This window comes from Coloeus monedula, assembly GCF_965178545.1.
Source record: "Coloeus monedula genome assembly, chromosome: 4".
NCBI classification, from domain to species: Eukaryota; Metazoa; Chordata; class Aves; order Passeriformes; family Corvidae; genus Coloeus; species Coloeus monedula.
The window spans coordinates 56,306,510-56,328,434 of record NC_138784.1 but is presented as its reverse complement, the minus strand read 5'-3'; the positions used below and the strand labels follow the sequence as shown (position 1 = coordinate 56,328,434).

Here is a 21,925-nt window from a genome sequence, read left to right as displayed (position 1 = left end):
TTTAATTATGCCATTTTATGTGGTGGAAAAAAGTGGAGAAAAAAAGGAAGCTATGGTTGATTCACTTCTTCCAGGGCTCCATACATGAATTGTGTAATAAAAAAAAAAAAATACTGTCTAATGACCTCATTTGGTAGTTTCACAGGAGATCAGGCATTGCAACGTATCCTCCAACTTCCAGCAAGTGGTTGCACAACCATTTCTTCTTTAGATGGGATGGAGGGAGTGGAGTGGACAGGCACAAGCCAGCCCAGAAACACAGCCTTCCTGAAAGCTTGTCACTCGCAATAAGAGAGAAACATAAGTCAAAAAGAGAGCTAAGGTGGGATCAGAGCAAAGAGCCTGAGGTGAGCAGCAACATCAGAAACCAAGGTGAGAGCACAGCCAAGACTAGATGTCCCTCTGGTTTTCAGCACTGCCCTTCCCAGACCTCACTGTGAAAGCAAGACATCCTGCCCAGTGCTTGAAACCTCCCCATGCTTCCAGGACTTACACAGCCACATTCTCTTCCCGTGAGGACACCTGGTTCTTGTCTCCTGCACTGTAAAATTTAGTGCAAACCAGCTGGTGCATTTTGTCTAGGAATCTGGAAAATATTGCTGTGATTAAAACCAGCTTAATATTAACCCCTCTGGAATGCAGGCCTGAAATTGATATTAATGAAATAAGATCAGATATTAATATTCTATACAGCCAGTTCCTCAAGCTGTGCTGTAGTGTCAAATTAAATCTTTCCCCAAATCAACATATAAAATACAAACATAGGATGGCAGGTAGCATGCATGTGGGAGGGGGCAGGAGCATTTTAAAACTTCAGAAGCTATTATGTTTGCAGCTCTAGGCAGCCATGCTTCCTTTCCTGCCCCATCTCCCACAGCAGCCATATTAATAGCTATTCAATACAGTAATAGGATTCAAGCTGTACACTTAGTTGTTGGGGCTTTTTTAATCTCCAGGTCAATATTAAAAGCATTAGGATGCTCTTTAGGACGGAGGAATGATTTTGCACTCCAGGAACAGTGAAGCATTTGCAGCATTCCCTAGGAATGCTAGCAAAGGATTTCCTTCACATGTCTCTGCTCATGACTGATGTGGTAATACTTTATTTTAACTGTACCCAGTAGTACAGATTCACAGTTCAATTTTCTTGCGTAAATATGCACTCTGTATAACATGTGTGATCTTATTAGTTGAATTTATACAATTTATGTACAAAATAGATCCAAAATACCATGTGAGGGTCACTCTGCAGAAGGAGACCCTGGAGGGTCTCTGAACAAAGTAATTTGGACACATGATTTTTACTCCTGGATATGCAGGCCTGGGGAATAAATCTGCAGTTCTGTTCCTGGGCAAGTAAGTAATAGACCCATCTTTCACTTTGCTCTCCTGTAAAATGGTAGCCACCTCATTTCCTGAAAGACATCTAATGATAGACCTCTCCACTGAAGAACAACTCCCAAGTGGGAAGATGAGTCAGCATGATGCTTCCGCCATCTTCACAGAGTAAAAAGTCAATTTCTCTCTCAAGAGTGCCCTGCAGGTAGCTTGAGGTTCAGTGTACTCCATCTCCACACCTTCAGTTAATTCATCTTTTCTGAATGTTTTGTGTTTCACAACCGCTTACTTGAAGAAAGCAATCTGATTTTATTGTAGTCTGCTATTCATTTTGAAGTACACAGGTTATTCTTATTTAAGTAGGCCATAGATATTTATAGCTAAAGTTAGAAACAAGAAAAATATTCCAGCATTCTCAAACTTTCACATGTGCAGCGTCACACCACAAAGATAAAACCTAATTTAGACGACACCAAGTTTTTTTATCTCCTCTTCAAACAGCCAAATAATATGAATCTACTACAAGGACTGCTCCCACTAGTCAACCTTACCATCACTCAGCAATCTGTTGCCAGGTTTCTCCAGACAAAAAGATGGAAACTGTACTATCCCCGCTGTACTTAACATGCACAGTCTGAAGAAAAAGCAAGGCTATTGTTACAGCAACAGAGACGTAGATAAGACAATGCCTTCTGTCTGTCCACGGAGCAAGAGGAAAGCCATTCAAACAGCCATACAATGACAAAAACTAAAAAATCTGGAGTCCTATCTTGTGTGCTGATCTTTGCACCAAGTAGAGCCAGGCAGGTACAGTCTCTCCCACTGACTACTGTTGCCTTTTCTTCCGCAGGAGATGGGCAGAGAATGGGAATGGGTATGTAATGAAGAGAAGGTTACTCTGATGATTTGTAGTTCATACACAAAGCTTCTGGTCTGACAATCTCCTGGCTTTGGTACAGTTTGCACCACATTTGTAATTGTATTACCTGGACAGCTTTAACCTCATTAAGGATTCACAGGTAAAACGCAGATGCTGAATCAAATCTTATAAAGCAATGGCTGCTTTAAAGGGGCTACATGAAGCAAAAGCTAATTCAACACCTTCTCCCTCTTTGGTTTGTAAAGAGGGTATTCATAATTTCACTCAGGAAAATAAATCTATATGTCAATTGAGGTAAGGTTTATTTGCACTAAAGAGCAAAATGTGTCATTTGGGATGTTTGAGTTCATGCTGCATTGAATCACAGCTATTTAAAAAGAAATTATTCCAGGAACATATTATCCTTACCTTGTGGCTAATATATATAAATTACTAAAAAAAATTTACTCAAATTGTAATATTTCCTCTTCCTCCAGTAAATATAAGAGCTTAGCATTAAATCCATATTAAAAAAAAATCTTCTTATATATTCTAGGGACTACAAATACAGCCAAACTGGGCCCATGCAGCTGAGTTTGTTGCTCTGCTTTTGGCACAAGTACAAATGAAATACTCCAGAAGACAGATATATTACATTCTTTCAGGTGTTTTGAATTAACATTTATGGAACTCAAGGAATTTCTATGAAAAAAACCCTCATCTTCAGCAAATTTCATAACCTTCAGCTGAGAAACATGAAGAGAAAGTTTCCATAGGACAGAGCATACTTTCCTTTAAAAACCATTGACTGTAACTATAAAATACATTATATATATTGTATATAATACATTCAATTTTACATAATTTTTTTAACCAAGATCCTGTTTCTGAAAAGGAGTAGAGTACACTCCATGCATAGTGTTATTTTTATGAAGTGGATAGAAATGTGTGAAGGAGCACCACTATGGGTTACTACAATACTGACCTTTGAGGAATGCCAAGGGAGTAAAATTGATAATGAAGGATATTCTTTTGGGACCAGGAGAGCTCCAGCTTCCTGCTTGTGCTGCCACATGCATGAGCATAAAATTGAAGTTGTGTTTGTACTCATGGCCTCAGATTAAAACTCGACTGTTGATTTGAATTCCTGCAGGCCTTGTACTCTCGGGACATGCCCTATCTCATTTGGAGGAGACCACATAATGGTTTTTCCCCTTTACAGCCCCACCATTACCTTGTAGCTAAACCTCACAGTCGATAACCTTAAGTCTAGTTTTCACATTTAACAAATTTTCCTACAGCTCAATTAGTAAAGATTGTTCAATACCTAGGCTGGAGCTAAATATATTAAACATTAACCATTTATTTGTCAACTTTTTCAAAGTCCCATTTTTTAATAGCTGCCTAGACTTGTCTCTTTTTAATAAATACACCAAAATGGCATCTGCATATCCTGTTATAGGTATTGTACCCTGTAACTGCTGCATACCCACCATTACAGCATTCACACTCTCAGTTTCCAAATCAAACCTATAAACATCATGGTGGCACTGGAAAATTTTCTAAGCTCCCTCAAAAAACCTATCAGAGGTAAGAGTCTTCCTTGTATTTAGGTAAAGTCTGCTTCAAAGTTATTTTTTTACATGTGAAGAAAATTGTCTGTATTTTTTTAGCCCATCCTAAGTATTTTGGTTTTCTTTCTTTGCTGCAAGAAATAAAACCCTTTTATGTTCAATATATGAATAGTAGAGATTTTTTAAAGCCTAACATTTTACAAGGTTTTCCTAAAGCTTGTAAAATATGAATGATCTGTGCAATGGCTCCATACATTAAAATGCAACTTGGGCATACCAGTTCAACATCTCTCCCTTTATTCATTACTTAAAGGGCTAGGAACCATCCTGGGATGCCTTGCAGTAGGAGGGAAAGCACATAACTAATTTCCTAACTGCTCTGTTTACTTTGCATACCTTGTGGGCAGAAGTTGGCAAGAAAGGACTGGAAGTTGTTTGCTTTGAAATTATCACCCCGTTTACAAGATTCAAGAGCAAAGTCTTTTAAACTGAGGTAAGAGGGAAAAGGAAGCGACTCTGTGCATGGTTAATGCTGCAGGAGAGTGCTAGCAGTGCACTGTAGGTCATCAGCTGAGAAAGAAAACCAACAGATACCAAAAAAGCTCCCTCATAAAGTGCACATGGACACAATATTTAGAGCACCCAGAGAGAATAAAGGCACTAGCCAGATCTATGTAAAAGGGCTGTATTTAGTTTAAAGCTATCTCATATTATTCCAAATGAAAGAACAGCTACACAAGAGCACGGCCGCTATTGAAAGTACAAACTCAACACCCTAACTCTGCTTGCAAAAGCCTCCTCTTCCCTGACTAATAGGGCCACCCAGGATGGGACCGGCAGGAAGGGAAGAGAACTACAGACACAGGCGGGGCTTGATAACACAAAGAACTTGGCAACAAAATTACTTTAAGCAGGATTTGAATCCTCTTTTTTTCTTTTTTTATGGGGCAGGGTGTGAGGGTTGCCTTCCAGTTTCTCAGTCCAATATTGCAAATTATGATGTGTTTGCAGGGCCATGCTGTGAAACACAGCAGAGATGAAGGAAAACTTCTAAATACTTTTTTTCAAAGCCATGTAACAACTACATAAAATACAGTCTAACGCTCTCCTGTCCAGTCCACAGCACAGCTCCACAAAATAGTCATGGTAGAACAACCAAGCAGGTACTGGCCAGTGATGGCAGGAACTACTTACAGCAGAGCTGCCACTGAAGATTTTATATCACTGAATGATGGTCTGTGCATGCTGCTAACCCACTTGGAACAAAAATGCTCCCTCCTGTGCCAAGTCATCTCATGGATACAGAGAGCACGATGTGAAAACGCTTTGTAGGAGTCTTTGTTCAAGCCAGGAAATCTGGGGCTGCAAGGTCTGCTTTTGCATAGGGGCTTTTGGGGTGGCAACATGCGATAACTTAAGAGAATTAGCAGGTCCCCACCCTTTCTGGTCAAGAAGGAATGCTGCAGCATTTACTTGCCCTACTTATACATGACAAAAATACCACCAAATTGTACTTTTCATCTACAGATTTCCCAAAATTCACCAAAGCAAAGCAATGGAAAAAAAATAACAACAACAACAACCACCACCACCTCCCAAACAAAACAAAACACACCACAAAATCACAGAGGAATTAAATAACTTGCTCAAGACAGAAACAAAACCACCATGCTGAAGTCCCTAGTCAAGAAACCTACGGGACCCCAGTGCACACAGTGGATTGCATAGATGGCACTCTGGACACCAAACCTACACACAAAGCAGCCCAGACTTCTGGTATTCCAGTAAATATGCCAGTTTCATCTCACTGATGCCACTGAATTATTAGCATGGTGTTGGAACATCTCAGTTTGGGACAGAGACCTGTCTATCCATGCCAAGTTATCATGGAGGAAAGGTCTGAGAAAATAGAAAAGTCTCTGAGAGGGAGGAAAAGGAAGCAAGTATGTAACCATTTCTGGCCACGAGTTTACAAATACCTTCTTTTTCCAACAAGATAAGTAATAACAAAAAGTAACTCTTCAGTGCTGCCTCATTCATAAGCTCCTAACTTCCAAGGTTGCTAAACCCTCTTCTGGTATCAGAGTTCCTGTTCAAGTATAATTCAAGTAGATTAATTAAGCCACAGACAACAGAAAACACAGTCTGCCTCTTCAAATTATCAGTAGGAGAAAACAGAATGAAGAGTTTAGTTTCAAGAATGCTGTTTACATTTACTCATTTTACAGGCATTAGGATCAAAATTAAAAGAGAATAACTAATTGCTACAACTGGGAAAAGTAAATCGGCATTTAAATTTGAACAGTGCCAACAAGCAACACAGATTGCAAAAGTGAAGTGGAAAGTGTTACTCTGAGCAATTGAGATACTATGTTTTGATAGCTAAGATAACCTGGAGATGATTCACGCCCACAAGTTGCTTAATGCCCTTTTACACTACAGGTCCAGGAGATACAAAACTACACGTAAAAATCACTATTGAATTAGACAGTATCCAGGACAATTACAAAAAGTGAGTACATTTTCATGTCAGATTATTACACTAAATTTGAGGCTGTAATATTTCAACCTAAACCCTAAAGCACATTTATCCCAAACATTTATCTCTCGTCTCGGTACGCCAAACCAACTGCACTGCAAGGCTCTATACAAGAAACTCCTCCTTCTCAAGCAAGCAGCACAACACTTTGGAAGAAGAAATGGAGGTTCAAACAAAACCCTCAATCTAAATGAGTTCTTAGCCCACCTGAGCAGCACAAGTGTTGCTAGTGAAACGGACTTCTTGGGGCTCAGGCTCCTGTGCAAATAGCGGCCGGGATGAAGTGCCTTTTGACGTGTACTTGCTCCTGCTGGAAGAGAGACACAGAACAGATGCTTCAGAGAACACATAAGACAAGGAACTAGGCAATATGCACAATCAAACATAACAAGCTTGCTCAGGGGGTCTATGGGCATCCTAAGCAAGGAATTGTTTTGGAGCTGGCATCTCAAGACGTTGTAGAAAGTCCCTCATTTTCATCTTTATAAATGCAAAAGGGGTAAGAAGAAGGATGGTGAAATCTATTGATTTTGTATCACATACAGCAATTGAAGGCTTAAAGATGTGACATAAGCAACAAATATCAAATCATTGGGATTTTTAAAACAGGATATCAAAACATATAGGACAAATACATAAAAATTAGTTAACTTAAAAATCTCAAAAAAGCTGTCATTAGTGAGTAACATTCACCATGCAACTGTAATGCTTCTTTTGCAGTTCAAAATTACTGGAATTATGCTTTACATTACCTAAGTGTTTTATTAGCTACCTGGAAATAAGCAAGTCCTTGATGGTAAAATTAACAGACTACATGGTTTAGTAGCATGAGAAATAAAACAGAAAGCAAATCACAGAGTTAACACAATTACTTGTCAAGTTGTACTCATTCCAGCCAAAACAATCTTAACATGTCGGCATGCAGAAATATATATTCAGTAACAAGGGCTTGCAGGTAAGGTTTGCAAATCAGAGGACCATGACCTCTGAAGCAAGAAAAGCAAAATGGGTGAGGTCAACACAGCCTCACAGCCAAGAATCAAATTCAGAGCTTCTGTTGTTATTGGAAGGGCTAATGTGGCTCCTGGGCTCAAGACATGAGAGTGAATGGAAATACTGAATGGAGTAGCATGGGGCATGCATCAGTAAAGAGCAACACTGAAATACTGTGCCCAGTTCCATGGCTGATGCTCAAAAATAGATGTTGAAAATTATAGAACAGGCAGTGTGGAGCTGCAAAAACAAGGGGGGGGGGGGGTAAAAAGCGTTATGTATAATCAGATTTAAAGATTCAGTCCTTCTGATAAGCCACCCAGACAACTGACAGCTTACTTGATCATCTTTAAGGGAAAAAAAATTACCAGCAACAAAAAGTCCTTAATACAGCCACAGGAAAACTTAAAAGGGATGAACAGATGCAATTCAAAAGCATAGAAGGCTCTTGTTGAAACAAGATGCAGTTCTGAAACAGCAAAACCAAATAGGAACAACATTCTTAAAGATCAATTCTTTTTTTCTTGGAATTTTCAAGATAAGGTATACTTTAGTCCAAGAATTTGTTTGGCTCATGAGCAATAGCCAAGTGAGATGTTCAAAGAATTGTGGGAATTGACAGCTCTGCTGATCCTAAACTCTAGATGACAACCTCAAAAAACACCAGACAAAACCCCAAACCAAAGAAAAACCCCTCAATCAAATAATTTAAAAAACCCCACAAGGATATTGCCCTCCATTTTCATCAATGCTACTGAACAACAAATTAAACGCACAATGGACTGTGAAATGCTTCCAGATCTTCCCCCAGTTAAATGTCAAACCAAGAAGCCATCTGTTAATAAACAGAGACGTCACCTCTCTGGAGTTTTATCCAATCTACTAATACATAAACTCATTCCACCACTTAGCACTCAGGATTGCCAAGGCAAATGAAGTCTTTTGGTTTTTCATCTCAACAGCTTGGGTAGGCAGAAGGTGACAACACCTGGACCACACAGCACATGCATAATCCAAGTCATGAAGCCAGCTTCGTGGCTGCAGAGTTACTGACTCTTGAAAAACTTTTTAAAAGCACTCGCAAAGACACTTCCTACCTGTGTAAAAGGCCTTTCAGACAAAACCATTGCCATTTGACATATGTGGGGGAAAAAAAATATCCTCAAAGTCACCCACTTTAGTTGTTTTTTTAGATTTGTAACTTACACCCATACGGGAGATGTGCACACATCATAACCACAACTGCAGTTTACGTGAGAATTTACTCAGTTCATGAGGGAAAAGGTCTAGCTGCTGATGATGAGTGCCAAATCTGCACAGAAAAACTCTTCACAGCTTTAAACTACTTAATCACACAAGACTGTAAATAGAAGAGGTCAAACTACTGCTTTCATTGCCTTACAATTCAACAGGCCCAACATTAGGTTTATACCAATTCGTCTCACACTGATTAAATGAACGTAGCATGTAAGTTCAACACACGCTGTGACAACACACTACCGAAGGACAAATTAATGTTCTTCTGATATATTTAAGAGAGATGTTGCATATTTTAGACTTTCAGCTGCAATGAGCATAATCAGATCCATTAAAGGGAAACTAACTAACTAATACAAGCTGAAGGAAATCATACCCTACTACTATTAATGATTCCAAGTGCCATGTATCTTCAGGAAAGAATAAGCTTTTATTTGCTTTGCATGCCTAGTTTAAACCCCAGCAAAAGATTACTAACTTGTCCTGATTCAGGATACTAAACCTTACCTTGTATTTCAGTTGCACCCTTTTTACCAGATCAATGTGGTTTATATTTTCTGCCGTCTGCTTTCTCCATGTGGTTGAATACATTTGACCAATAACTATTTTCCTACAGGGCAAACACTGGTTAAAAAACTGGTCCTTCATAAATTCTAAACAGTAATGCCAATAGTAAATGTAAGAGCTAGATCTTCTTTATATAGAGCTCTTAGACATCAGAAAGAGATACTATCTCTTCTCAAACTATCTAGAAGATAAACAAGAGCCCTGGGGAAAAAGATGTGAGGAGTTCCCTCCTCAAATTTTTACATATTTAAAACGCAGTCAGTAAGTATAGACAGAACATTAAGCCTTCTGCATCCCTTCTCTGAGACACAGAGCTATCACATTAATAATTCCTCTAGATACAGCAAGATTAGCGTTAGGTTTATGAGAGCTTCCTTCAATCCAAGTCAACAAGCAGACGTAATCCAGTTTAACTAGAAATATGCTAGTCAGGTCTGTTCGGCAATTACTATGAACATACCTGGTTATAAAAATGTAAGTTCTGGAACAATTCAGTTTAAGTGCCAAACATCTCATGGATTTTTATTTAAAATCATGTTGTTCACAGGCAGCTCCCATGTACCTAATCTGGAAGAGTGGTTCTGATGGGTCTATTTGAAGGTCCAGAATTAGGACAACTTAGGGGAAAAGTTTTTCTACAGCTTCCTGGATTATTGTAGGATTGAGAAGGCTTTTAAAAAACAAAGACAGAAGGAATGACATCTGCAACATAAAGAAAACTGTAATTGTTAATACTAAAGCCATTCACTGCAAATTATGTAAATCATAGAATCATAGAAAGGTTTGGGTTGAAAGGGACTTCAAAGATCATCTCATTCTAGCACCCCTGCATACCTTCCACTAGACCAGGTTGCTCAAAGCCCCATCCAACCTGGCCTTGAACATGTCCAGGGATGGGGCACTCACAACTTCCCTGGGCAACATGTTCCAGTGCCTCACCACCTTCACACTAAAGAATTTTTTCTGAATATCTAATCTAACCTACTCTCTTTCAATTTTAACCCATCCCCCCTTGTCCTTTCACTACATGCTTTTGTAAATAGTCTTGCCCTATCTTTCCTGTAACTTCCCTTCAGGTACTGGAAAGCCAGTTAGACCATCCCGAAGCCTTCTCTTTTCCGGGCAGAACAACCCTAACCCTCTCAGCCTGCCTTCATAGGAGGGTTGCTTCAGCCCACTCATCATCTTCATGGCCCTCCTCTGGACTAGCTCCAAGAGTTCCACCACCTTATGTTGCTGTCAACCTGCTGCCCATACTTCTTTGATGGAGCCCAGGATACAGCTGGCTTTCTGGGCTGTGAGTGTGCATTGTTGAGTCATGTTGACTTTCTTGTTAACCAACAGCCCGCAGGTTCTCCTCAGGGCTGCTCTCAATTCATTCTCTGCCCAGCCTGTATTTGTGCTTGGGATTTCCCCTACCCAGGTGCAGGACCCTGCGCTTGGCCTTGTTGATCTTCATGAGGTTTGCACAGGCCCACCTCTCAAGCCTGTCCAGGTTCCTCAGGATGGCATTGCTTCCCTCCAGCGTGTCAACTGCACCACACAGCTTGGTGTCACTGGCAAACTTACTGAGGGTGCACTCAATCCCACTGTCCAAGTTGCCAACAAAGGTGTTAAAAAGTGCTGGTTTCAATAGCTGAGGAACATCACTTGTCACTGGTCTCCACTTGGACATCATGCCATTCACTGCAACTCTAAGTACAACCATCCAGCCAATTCCTTATCCACTGAGTGGTCCATCTATCAAATCCATGTCTCTCCAGTTTAGACAACTATACCATATGGGACAATGTCAAACACTTTGCACAAGTCTATGTAGATGACATTGGTTGCTCTTCCTTTATCCATCAACACGGGCCATAGAAGACCATCAAATTTGTCAGGCACAGTTTGCCCATGTTGAAGCCATTTTGCCTGTCACAAACCACCTCCTTCTTTTCCATATGCTTTCACATAACTCCCAGGAGGATCTGTTCCTTGATCTTGCTGGGCACAGACGTAAGTCAGTAAGACTGGCTGCCTTCACTTTTTACTCGTGGACATTAAACTAGTGATGCCAGTTAACAAGAAAACAGGTGAAACACTAGAAATAAGGTTTTAATTGGATAACTAACTTCTTGAAGACACACTTTGATTGAATAAATCAAAACTACTAAATTCACTTGTTTTCAGGATTGCAAAGCTTTTTGACCAGGGCATATCAAAAGTGAAGCTATAAAGGCAGAAACTTGGAATCTAACTACCAAGGTGGAGCAAGGTCCACAGTGTTTCAGGTGCCAGGTGCACTCTGTCCACTGATGAGTGCTGAGGCTGACAAGCCTGGGGAACTCGTCATGGTGCTAATCATCAATCCGTGCTGGCGCCAGCTCCCAGAAGCTGAATTCCAAAGAGAAACCAAGCGTCCCAACAAGCACGTGGCTGGTGACTACAGCTCTGCTGACACATTCCTGGGGGCAAACTCTGTCCCAAGTTATGGTGGTGTCAGGCTGAGCAGTTGAGCATGGGCTGACCATCACATTGACTCCAAGATTTTTAATAATCATTAGTAACCTTTATTAAGCACAGACACTTTTAGACATTATGACAAGTAATTCCTTCCTCAAACACCTGAGATGGAAACTCAGAGAGATCCAAAAGTTATGTATTTCAGAGGTTCAACTGCAGAGACAGAAACAGAAATACTTGATTTTAACAGACAACTAAATTACTATCTGCCTAAAGAAAGTAATCCCCAGGTCCAGAAGATACCCTGAACAGCTTTCTGGTTTGTCTGGTTGCTCCAGGGCTTGGGCAAGCATGTGTCCTCTCCCTCCTCCATCTGTCCTCTGCTTCCTCCAGGGTCAAGGACTCCATGGCCTCTTTTTGTAGCCAGATTTGAGCAGTTTTATGGAGAGTTAGAGAGCTTTTTGTCCCATTAAGCCACTGATGGTCAAATAAAATGTCTATTTTCAACTCCTTATTTCTACATGTGTTCAATCAATTAAAAAGTAAGAGGCTAAACCACCTACTATCCAAATTCTGGCTTTTGTTATAACAGACACCCCCTCAATGACTTACTCAGGCTATGTGATTATATTTTCAACAAGGATTAACTGACCAATGTCAAATGCAAGTTAGACTCATACTTAAACAAAACTCTTTAAGTAATACTCCACTAATCCTAGTTACCCCAGCCTTATTATAGCTAATAATACTCTTTTTCTTGTTTGTTTGGGTTTTTTTTTCCTAGTATTAGCCATTTAAATAGACACTCCACTATAAGCTGAGCCTTACAATTTCCTATGGTTCATAAGAAAACCTGCAAGAAAAGCCAAAATAAATAACCACTACTGAGTTGAACAAAAAGATAAAGGTGAAGAAGTAGGAGGAATACCACATCGAGGTTGTTTGTTTACTTAGTTCCATCTTAATTATTTAGACTCTCATCTCACTAATAGCTGTGCAGGTGCTAACTTTACTTCAAGAAGCGCCCAGAGTTTTTGTTTGCATAAATCAAGTACATTTAATCAAGTGCACATTAGCTCATCAACACATTGAATCTGATGAGAAATTGCATAAGTGACAATGCCAAGCTATTTCGGTGAATATTCATGATATCTCTGTGGAACAGGCTGACTGGAGGAGAGTGAGAACAAAATGACAGTAAAAGAACGGTAGCAATTACTTTTCTAGCAGTTAATGTTGCCATTAACTGCTTGCTGGCAAGAGCTTAAAGTTGCAAGCCCCAATTTAAGCTTGTTACCTTAATTTTACAATTGTAATTCAATATTCTGAATGTGACACTAGTGTAACAAATATCTTCATTCAGTGCTTCATAAAATAAATAATTTAAAAGTATATGAAAATTTCCAAATGATAGCCATTACAAAACTACAAATGCTTAGTATTGCATCTTCAAAAAAATAAATAAATGTGCAAACCATTTTCTCAAATCTGAGACAGAATCTAAACCCGTTAGAAACAAGTAAGTGGGACATTTTTGTTCTTAATAGGCATTCATGAAGAGGCCTCCCTTCAAAATATAATTTGTCCTTAGTGAGCTTCTACAAACAAGGCAAACAACTCCCAGTTTTGTAAAGCTATACAAAGCCTTTATCCAACTTCCAACATCATCCATAGAAAATTCAGGCAGAATAAGGCTGTGCCCTTAGTGAGGATATTTTACGTAACAAGTCTTCAAGTCAGATGAACAAAGCAAGACTTAGATAAAAGAACAAAAAACGTGGATCACTTTCTAATTCCTAGAATGGACAAAGGAGGAGAGGAAGAGAGGGCTGTTCAGGTGCACCGTCTATTACATCCTTCTGAAACCCAGAACCCTGTGTGCTGTGACCAAACTACCAAGGTCACACACCCGATCCTTGTGCAGGGCTGCCTCACTGCTGCCACTGCCCACCAAGTCCTGATACAAGGTAGCTCACTGGACTCACGTCTACCATTCCAAAAGAACGTAGGTGCTTATGGGCTATGGTTCACAACTGCAGCTCAATTCAGCTGACCCCAACTGTTTGCCTTGCCCCTCTGTCACAACAGAGAGGTATAAAGGAGATCCATGCTATCAGACTTCACAACATCACGCACTAATATGAACAGCCATAAAATACAGTTTACATTCATATGCCTGTCTGTAAACTCTGCCAGATTCAAAGTTCAACAGAAAACAACCCTGAATGGCAGAGTAACCTCTGGCAAAGGGACAGGATGAACAGATGAATGTGTCAGCTTCTGGAGCATAAGTCAGAGTCACAAGTGTATTTACTGTGCTATCCTTCCCATGTCGTTGACAATCCAGGAGTATCAAAGAAGCCTGGTTATCAACACTGTTGTAACAGACTATCACGAGCATCCAAAGCTTCCGTTGCACATTTTGGGGGTTCATGTTACTACAAAATACAGTATCACATTTTGATGGGTTGACCCTAGTTTTTACAATAATCTCAGATTATTTAAACAGCTTTCAGTACCAGAAGCCACCATACAAACTCCTTTCCCAAACACTGACACCATTTACTTTCTGTATTCGTTTAAGTCATATATTTTAAGAAAGACTATTTTCTACTTCACAGCAATCAGGCTAGGCTTTAGATCCACAAGTATTCTAGGTAAGGAGGACAAGCCATGCTAGGCTTGGAAGTAGACTTCCTTCCTTTTGTTTTGGCTGGAAGCATGTTCTATTCTGGCATATCGATTGCAGGCGGCAGCCCCCGTACCCAAGTGTGCTGGATCTGTCTCACAATCTGAGAGGCAGGCGGAGCATTAAGCGTCAGCCCAACATGCATGTATAATCTCACTCCCTAGCAAACAGTGAACAGGTCTCCCAACTGATTTGCCTACAGCATGGTACACAACCCTGCTCCTGCAAGACCAGTTGAATATGTCAAGCTTTGGGGGAAAAAACAAAAAAAAAAAAGAGATTTTTCAGCCCAAATTTAGGGTTGATGTCTTCTGAAAAGAACTGCAAAGAAAAATGAAGTCAATCCTCGGTACATACCAGCAGCCTATTACTTACCAACCTTTGCTTCCTCCTAGATTCCATTGTAATGAGAACATAAACAGTAAAATAAGCATATATATCTCTCGAATGAATTACCTATTCAGAGTTCCCTCTGGTGTTCAATACGCTAATCATCACATTCAAGCTAACAGCCTTCTTTACAAAAGCATAAGTTCCCTCAGGAGCAAGTTATCATTTGATGATGAGCTCAGCGATAGGGACAGGACCATAGTGTCGTAACTCGTGGACAAAAGCAATGCTATTTTCCATCAGATTTCAGAGGCGATAAACTTACACTTCCTCCTTCCTCCGGTATATTCAACCGACTGTCTGGTTAACCCCGAAAGGGCCCAAACTGTTTCAGATCCCTTCTGCCTCCCGGTGTCACCAAGACCGACGAAGTCTCGGAGAAGGCAAAGTAACAAATTACAGGTACAGCCCATCTGGACGCGGCACGCAAAGATGTTCTGCACCTCCCGAATAACTAAGCCTTGAGTCACAAGCCTTTCCAGCCTAGCACTCCCATTCGCCCGCACGGAACATGAGCAAAGTACAGTGTATCTAATTAACAGTTTGAAAAGAAAGTTTAAAGCTGCCTCTGCAAAGAGACAAAACGCGTTTGCAGGAAAATCCCAGACGAGTTCCCGAGTCGGCGGTGCGCAGGCGGAGCGCGGGGTCGGCGCCGGGCCAGGGCCAGCCGCGACACAGGGGCTGCTGACCCCGGCTGCTTCGGGGTTGCGAAACTCTCAGGGAGAGCAGCCAGCCTCCATCGAGCGGGGCGGAGGGAGCTCGCCGGACACCGGCGCTCCCCGGCCGCCCGTCGGGAGGAGCCGACTCCCCGCGCCTCCCCCGCCTCCCCGCCCTGCACGGCGGCTGGGAAAGGCGCTCCGAGTCCGGAGCCGCCGCCCGGGAGCCCCTTAACCAAAACCATCTGGTCGCGGGCAGCGCGGTAGAAAGCCCCCTCCGCCCCGGCCCCCGCCGCCTACCCCCGGCCCTGGCCCCGCAGCCGAGGAGGAGAGAAGCTGCTCTACCCGCGGCTCAGCAGCTCCCGAACTGGGGGAGACAGGGGGAAGTCGCCGCGGAATCCGCCTTCCCCCCTCCCATCGGCGCCCCATCCCGCGGTGCGCGGCGGCAGGGCTGGGTCTGCGTTACCTTCAACAGGTGCAGGCGCCGGCGGGAGGAAGCCCGCGGGCACGGACCGTCCGAGCTGCCCGAGCGTGAGCGGCGGCCCCGGCAGCCCGGGGTGGGAGGCGGTGGGCTGGACAGAGGCGCTACGGCAGCCCCCGGCGGCCGTCCATGCTCCCGGCGGGCCCCGCCGCCGCCACCGCAGCCGGAGTCAGCGCGAAGGCGGCAGCGGCTGCGGCCACCTCCGAGAGGAAGGACGAGAGCGGCGGGGAGAGAGGGAGGGGGAGGCAGAGAGCGAGAGGAGAGAGAAACCGCCCCAAGAGAAATAATCATCACATGGCAGTCACGATCCGCCGCCGCCCCCGACAGCAAGAGCCTACGCTTGGGAGCGGGGGAAAAGCTGCGAGGAGGGGACACACCTGTAGGCGCAGCACATATCCGCTGTGAGCACAATGCGAGACAGGAAACTGAAAAAACAGCCCAGGGAAGGAGAGAGGCTCCCGTTCGTCCCTCCTTCCCTCCCTCCCTTTCTCCCTCCCTCTCTCTGTCCGTCCTCCTCCTCCTCCTCCTCCTCCTCCTCTCTCCACCCCCTGCCCCCGGTCAGGATCCGCTTGCAGCGCTGTCTCATGCAGGGAGATCCAGGCGGAGGGCTGGGAGGCGGCAGCAGCGGCACTTTCTCCCCGTTTTCCTTTCCCTGTCTCTGCTTTGTTTTGCCCGCCAGCCAGGCAGACAGAGCCGGCTCGGCGAAGCGGGGCCGCCCGCGGGGCCGAGTGCTCCCGGAGAACCGGGGGTGCTCCGAGCCCCGCCGGGGGACCGGGGCCGGGCCGGGCGGCAGCCCCAGCGCTGGGGGCACCGAGCCCCAGCCGCCAGTGGGCCCCTGGCGTGAGCAGCGGGGAGCGGCGGGACTGCCGGGAACTGCCTCTGGGCAGCCCCTGCCCGCGGCCGGGGTCGGCGCTTGGCCTCCGCGGCGCTCGCCAGCGGGGCGGCGGTACCGCTGGGAAAGGGTCTGTACCTAACGGCTTTGGGGTACCTGTCGTATCCCGGCGGTGTTTTGAGGACCCTCCTGAACATGTAGCAACAGTGTAATTCCCGCCCCTTATCCCCTGAGCAGTGTCTTTGAGCGCACAGAGGCTGCCTCTCTTCTTGCACACCCTTGCTGTTGAGGGGCCCAGAATATGTCACTGGCATCACTTTTACTGAACTTGAAGTACTCTAGGGTTTATCCCTGTTAGGTAAAATCTCTATAATCACAATTTCTGCAGTTTCTTTCTCCGTCTCAAGCACTCTACTAAAAAGCCTGTGTGAAAATTTCCCATGCCTACCCCCAGAAACAGATCAACAGTTATTGCAGAGCCCACTTCCCACATGTTGTGAATACAGCATTACTCTGTCTCAACTATAGCTAATGTAGGGATAATCTATTAAAAGGAGGGATGTCTTAGAAGAACGGCTCAGGTAAGCTTTGGTCAGGTTGTCTAGACTTTGTAACTTTCCATCAGTGGAATGTGGACCAGCAATGTTTCAAGGAGTAATTAATTAACTGCTCTTGGCCCTCTGAGTGCAGCTTCATTAAATGCTGTGTATGTTGTGCTCCCTACTAAAACAACAGGAGAAAGCTGGTCCAAATGCTGTGCTTCCCAAACTGGAAGTTGCTGAAAAGTTGCCTTTGCATCTCAAAACAGCAACAAATACCAAATAAATAAAAATCAACTCAAAAAATCTGGTCAAGAGTAAAGCTATACTTTTGGAAGAGATGTTAAAAGTGCTTTTCAGACCCTGTCTGTGCAAAGCGCCGCCACAGACTTAGCAGTGGTTTGGGACCATGCAAACATTTTACAGTGTTTTGTGGGGTTTTCCCTTTGGGATTGCACAGGGGAGGCAGATTGTGTTGGCTGAGTTTTGCTAGTCTGGCCCAGTTTTTGTGCTAATGTCCACCAGAAGGACCTTGTCCTTGTTTATTGGCTTCCTTCCTGGTCTTCACCTGACTGGGCTGAGCCACTGAAAGATGAGAAATAACAGCTCTGACATAACTGTAGTATTTCAGAAGATCTGGATTCCCCTTCTGTACTTCTTCACTTACTGGAAGAGAGAAGGAGAATCTAAAGAGAGAGATGGGACTTACCTAGGAAATTTGAGTTAGTTGCATCCTGCAATCTTTGTGAGGAATCCAGTAAGGAGAAACTCACAGGCTGCTAATGGGCTTGGTGATACCAGACTTTCCAGGCTGCTTTATCAACATCTGGGCTTCTGGCCAGGTTGTACCCAAAAGTTTAGGCAGAATGCCCTGGAATTACCAGCCTGGCAGCTCTCTTTGTGCCCTGGGCTATGAATCCCTGCCTTCCATCACACTCTGTCCCAGGGCCTTTTGCTGGGGTCTCTGTCACTCCTCCCCATACCCTGCCTGCTCCAAACCCAGTGATCTGCTCTCCCTACTCTAGGCGGAAGCCCACATCTGCTCCATCTGATGACTGCTGACCAGGACTCTACTTGCCACAGTTCTACTGTCTCAAGGTGGCTGCACCCAGGTTAAATCTAAGCCTTGGCCCCCTCCCAGCTCACAACGCAGTTCCCTCTGGCTGGAATAGTTTCCTCCAGTTCCTGTTCAGCTCCTGTTGCTCTGGCCTCATGACAACTTTTCTTTTTAAGAAGCCTGCCTGTGGACATATACAGAGCCAGAGCAATGGTGACAGTTTATTCAGTTTGAAAGAAGAGCTGGTGAAGGGAAGCTGTGCTGAATCCTCATCCAGTCCATAACAATCCCTTGCTGTACACTTGACCTTGCTGAGCATGACAGGGATTATGAAGCTGCTCTGGAGCTTGAGGTGGCCACACAGCATCCCACCCCAGGACAGCCATCTTCTCTGCTAAGCCTCCATAAATTGGTGTTCTGTCAGACACATGTGGATGTGCTAAAGCAGCAGCATGGCATATTGGCCCATGCTTCTGCCAGCTGGGACACAAATGTGTGCCACGGCAGTTAGGTTACTGAATTCTGTGCTGAATTCAGCCCTTGGCCCACTTGAAAAGGTGAAAAGTGTTCACAAGATGGTCTTCTGCTCTTCCTTGTCTTGGAACCAGCACAACATCCTTCTGACCCATGGAGAAGTGATACAGGGAGATATTCCCCAGTGAACCCAGATAAACAACTGCACAACAAAACCTGCTATTTGCAGCTGAAGGATTATTTCCCTCCCTTATCATCATCTACACAAAAAGAAAAGAAGAGGTCAAATCAAATCCTAAATGCAGAGATGCTTAGAAAAGAGCAACAAGTCAAGGACTGAATGATTATCATCTTCCCAGGTTCCTGGGGATTTTCACTGCAGTCATGCACGTGCACAGGGTGTGGCTCAGGGCAGAAAGCTTTGTTCCCTCCTTCTCCAGCATCAGGATGCAGATGACAGGGCTGTATGTGAATAGAACTCTAGTCCAGATTTCAATTTCCTCTTTATTTTCTCCCTCTGCATTCCCTCTTTCTCTTCTTACTTTATCACCCATTTGTTGTTATGTGTATCCTCCTGATTTTTTTCTCTGCCTGTTATTTTTTCTCTGCGTGTTATTTTCTTTTACACTGAAAGCAACACCTGTGCCTCTTCCCTTCCTGCTTCTCTTCCCAGTGCCATCAATTCTGAATTTTGTCCAAGATGCAGCCATACACAGTATCATTCCTACTGCTGAGACCTTCAAGGCCTGTGGAAAAGAGCCGAATTTTCAGCTGTTATTATTAAAAACACCTTTTCCCACGATCAACAGAACTAATGAAGCCAGGTTTCCTGTGGTTTCGTCTCTGACTCACTCATTGCGATAACCTCGCCTCCCATTTCTGTTTCATGTCCGATGTGACATCTCTTCTCAGTGGCGAGAGGCGGGCGCTGCTGCAGGTCCGGAGCGCCGCGTGCTGCCTGCACAGCGCGGCTGCCTGCACTGCCGGGGCCGCGGGCTGCTGCCAAGCACAGCCCTTAACAGCCGAGTTCCTCCTTCATCTCTCTCTGTTGGAAAACTAATTTGAGTCCCTAGTCGCTGATGCTCACAAATCCCTGGGAACTTAATTATCTTTGAGGTTCCTACCTCTTTTATTCGTTTGCAACTAGCCAATGTGTTCTGACATTTTTATGAGGGGTTGATGGGCAGATAAACAGTCAGATGATGGATTATCAGTCTTTAGGAAGGAAGGTTGTTGCCCTGTGGTCATGCAGATAACCTGGGAGCAACCCAAACAGCTAAAAAAGAACGTCAGATCCTTTATAAAGTTTTGAAAATGGCACTTTCTGTGTGCAGACAATTTTGATTGTCTGCATGCACAAGTCTGATCAACATCCTTAGATCCTGCTTGACGATGTCCCATATCTCAACTCTCCTTTGAAGGGGGGGGGGGGGGAAGAAAGAGAAAAGGATTATTCTTCATTAAGCAGCAATTCATCAGCTGTACTGGGCAACCGTTGAGATTCAGCCTGCTGTAGCACTCCTGCTACCATCATCCTTGATAGGAAATTTATATCAATGGGAAAGCAAAAAGCACAAGAAGTAGGATACAACCTGAATGGATTTAGTCTCATGGCAAAGATATAAACAAAGCATCTATAAGGATTTTTCATGCTCCATCTGATGTCTCTGGTTTGGATAGGGCACTGCATCATCTTCTGCTAGTGACTGGAATGACCCAAATATACATATTTATATTTCTATAGTCCATAAATAACCCTGGGATCTACTTTTTCTGTATAAAAAGTGCCAGATAAATCTAAGGTATTTTTATTAGATTCGTGAAATGTCACTCTGCACATCCTGATATTCATGCCCTTTGCACCAAGCTCACAGAGCAGATCAATTCGTATACATTTGGGGTTGTTCTTTGCTTGATGGATTTCTCAGTGTCCATTTTCCAACAATCCAGAAAAAAAATGTTTAAGGGTAAAATAATCTAAGGTTAATCGTACAATTCCCTTCATTTTTTTCCTTTGATACTAGAAAATGTTTGATCCACCCAGAGCAAGTGGATTTTGATATTTCCTAACCAACCCTCACTTGATAAATTTGTTTAAAACCCCGTGCAAAATGCTACACAGTCAGATTTTTTCTTTTGTTTAGTTTAGCAAACATTTTGCATATACTTTTTACAGATATAAATTGCTGCACAAAGGTATGAGATAAAAAAGCAGCAGGCTCTGGATACAATTTCCATGTGGAATCCATAGAAAGCCTTATATGGATGTGTGCAGTATCTATATGCATTTGCATATAACTATTACAAGCATCAGCCCTTGCAGTCAAGACTTGATGTTTTGACATTGCCCTGGCTGCACCAGGTTGTGCATGAGCCTGGTTAAGAGATCCTTGTTTAATGAAGAGGTTCATATAGGCAATGTGTGCATTTTTTAAAGCTATCTTGAATTTTCTGGGGAATTTAATTAAAAAAAAAAATTGTAAGAATTTTCATCAGGAATTTTAGTGGTGTTTCAAAATGTAGGTAAAATGAAAATTAATATAAAATATTGGCAACTAATATTTGGCCCTGGCCTTTTTTTTTCCCCTCCTCCTTTTGTTGTTTAAATAAGCCCTTCACAAACACACATACACACACACCCTTCTATATATATAAACCAGACAAACCAGCATTTCCAACTTTGATTAAGGCCACTGCCTGGCAAAGCACCAAAGCCATTGCTCTGCCACTCATTTTAACCACAGCCTTGCTTACTTACACTTGTTGGTATTGGTAATTCTTCAACTGGTTGAAAAATTGTCTATTGGGATCAGCTAACTGCCATGCAAGCTTCTATAAATATATTTATATTATAGAAAAAACCAGTAGAATCTCATTATCTACTAATATTTGAACTCATTTTATTATGGAGAGGTAGGCTATGGGAAGGCTATTACAAATAGGAGTTCATGATTACAGTGTTCAAAAGTGGAAAATCAGATTTACCTATTCTGTGCTGGAAATAATGCATCTTTTTACATCAGTAACCTCAGATACTGTGTGATTAGTATTTTCCAAATATATATTGCAGAAATTTTGTGTTTATACAATTGAAGTGTGTCTGAACTATAGCAGTTAAAATGCAGCTTAAATAATAGGAGTTTAAGATGGTACAACAGCATGAAAGAAGCATTTGTCATTTAAAAATATTTAGACCTTTCAGAATTCATCAATGACACTTCAGTTAAAAAGGAAA

The 21,925-nt window shown here is 43.0% G+C and overlaps 1 protein-coding gene across 1 annotated transcript in view; it reads right to left on the bottom strand.

The window, feature by feature from the left end:
- The window catches only part of PLXNB2 (plexin B2), a 242,723-nt gene extending 236,146 nt beyond the window's left edge, over positions 1 to 6,577 (bottom strand). The window contains exon 1 of the mRNA XM_082281111.1: positions 6,518 to 6,577. The gene's annotated coding sequence lies outside the window, so the exon portion shown is untranslated. The remainder of the gene's footprint in view (positions 1 to 6,517) is intronic.
- Between the last annotated feature and the right edge of the window lie 15,348 nt (positions 6,578 to 21,925).